The sequence below is a fragment of the Oncorhynchus mykiss genome, chromosome 32, assembly GCF_013265735.2.
Source record: "Oncorhynchus mykiss isolate Arlee chromosome 32, USDA_OmykA_1.1, whole genome shotgun sequence".
NCBI classification, from domain to species: Eukaryota; Metazoa; Chordata; class Actinopteri; order Salmoniformes; family Salmonidae; genus Oncorhynchus; species Oncorhynchus mykiss.
This window is the reverse complement of record NC_050572.1, coordinates 13,555,034-13,557,533: the sequence shown is the minus strand read 5'-3', so window position 1 is coordinate 13,557,533 and position 2,500 is coordinate 13,555,034. Positions and strand designations below refer to the sequence as shown.

At 43.5% G+C, this 2,500-nt stretch overlaps 1 protein-coding gene across 1 annotated transcript in view; it reads right to left on the bottom strand.

Annotated features, from left to right (window-relative positions):
- LOC110487938 (adhesion G protein-coupled receptor B2-like) overlaps positions 1-2,500 on the bottom strand; it is a 217,402-nt gene that overhangs the window by 167,456 nt on the left and 47,446 nt on the right. The gene's annotated exons all lie outside the window — the stretch shown is intronic.

The following is a 2,500-nucleotide window of genomic DNA, read 5'->3' as shown; positions in this document are numbered from 1 at the left end:
GAGAGGGAGAGAGAGAGAGAGAGGGACAGAGAGACCGCGAGAGAGAGGGGGGGGGGGGGAGAGAGGGGGGGGGGGGAGAGAGATGAAAAAACCAACTGACATTTACTCCTGAGGTGCTGACCTGTTGCAACCTCTACAACCACTGTGATTATTATTATCTGACCCTGCTGGTCATCTATGAACATTTGAACATCTTGGCCATGTTCTGGTATAATCTCCACCCGACACAGCCAGAAGAGGACACCCCTCATAGCCTGGTTCCTCTCTACGTTTCTTCCTAGGTTCTGGCCTTTCTATGGCGTTTTTCCTAGCCACAGTGTTTTAGGCTGGGTTTCTGTACAGCACTTTGTGACATCGACAATGTAAAAATAGCTGAATAAATGCATTTGATTGATTGATTGATTGAGAGAGAGAGAGAGAGAGAGAGAGAGAGAGAGAGAGAGAGAGAGAGAGAGAGAGAGAGAGAGGGAGAGGGAGAGGGAGAGAGAGAGAGGGAGAGAGAGGGAGAGAGAGAGAGGGGAGAGAGAGAGAGAGAGAGAGAGAGAGAGGGGGAGAGAGAGAGAGAGAGAGAGAGAGAGAGAGAGAGAGAGAGAGAGAGAGAGAGCGAGAGAGAGGGAGAGAGAGAGAGAGGGAGAGAGAGAGAGGGAGAGGGAGAAGGAGAGAGAGAGAGAGAGAAAGAGAGAGAGAGGGAGAGGGAGACCCGGACATTCTCTAAATCTAAACACAAATAGCTCTACTCAAAGTCTAGACAAGCATCCCATTCTGCAGACTCACTCCTAATCCATCGATTCACTTGAGACAAAGCCAATTCCACAGAGTAAAACGGCCTTTGATTGGCTAATCAAAGCTTAGTAGTGCATATAGCATTACTGAGGATGATTTTCCACGACTCCATCAGGGAATCGATCAGTGAATCGATTCACTCCAATTGATTCATCCACGCTCACCCCACCAGTGATCGGCATTATAAGTGAATCGATTGCTCTGGTCTAATTGAATCATCTGAACTTGTTCCACTCAATCTATAGGTCTCAATGTGTTTAATTCTACTGAGGACGAATCAACAGTTATTTGGATTTTAGGAGAGTCCAGTCCAGTCTATGACCTGATGAGGAAGCTCTCTTTTCCAGCCAAGCATTACCACGACCATTAAGCTAATCATTGACTCAATTCAGACAATCAGGAGAGCCAATCCTATCAGAGAAAAGATGGTTGGTTGCAGTGTACGAATAAACCTATTCACTTTAGTGCACTCAGATACAGAGGAGATCACACTTTTAGCATCTAAATACAGAAATTCCTTGTCCTCCAGCGAAAAAAATATAATCATAGCCCTTTCCGTTTCAGCTAAGCCATCTCTGGGGAGGTAGCGGAGGAAGGGTGCCTCTCTACGACCATCTATCAGTCGTTATATTGTGCCCATGAATAATTCAAGCTTCCCTTTGAGGCCCATCTGTTAATGAAGGGGAGTCTCCCTCTGGTGGTGGAGGACATTATTACACTGGTCCCCTGCACACTACTTACTCCTCCCTTGTTAAAAAAAAAAACAGTTCTACAATAGATAGAGGTTCTGTGGTTTGTAACCATTAAAACAGGTTACATATGGAATAGGATTCCACTGTGGTAAAAAGCAAACATTTTTGGGGCTATATAGAACCCTTTTTATGGTTCTTTATAGAACCTTTATGGAGAACAGTTCTATAAAGAACCTGTCTCAATCTTAAAGGTTCTTTGTTGATCCTTTTAAAGAACCATACAGGGTTTTATATTCTATTTATTCTGGTCAGCCATATTATACTGTTAAAATTTCATAGGTGTTATGATTGTGTTAATTGACAAGTTGAATTCAATGAGCTACCTCTGGAACAGCTGAGGAGAGAAGAACCACTGACTGATTCAGTCAACCGTTCTCCATCTACACAAGGCCAAACGTGAGTGTTTCACAAGACACCATTGAATGCATAGTCATATATGCAGAACATGGAATTGCATAACACAACACATTAGATAAACTGCAATGATGTTACATTTTTTTTTTAAAGGTTTAAAAAAAATGGTCATTTAGCAGACGCTCTTATCCAGAGCGACTTGTACCTTTTCGTACAGGTCCCACATGGGAATCAAACGTGGGACACAAACCCACAACCCTGGCATGCTCTACCAACTGAGCCACACGGGACTCCCACTCACAGTTGCACATAAAAAGCTGTGAACAAACCACGTCCCAAAATGCTCCAATGAGCTGCATCCTTTACATTTTAATTGTCACTAAAGAGCAAAGAACTCTTGAAGAGGTCAAAAGTTAAACTGAGTCATTATGCTTCCTCCCTTCCCAAAGAACCCTTGAAGAGGTCAAACTGAGTCATTATGGTTCCTCTCTTCCCAAAGAACCCTTGAAGAGGTCAAAGGTTAAACTGAGTCATTATGGTTCCTCTCTTCCCAAAGAACCCTTGAAGAGGTCAAAGGTTAAACTGAGTCATTATGGTTCCTCTCTTCCCAA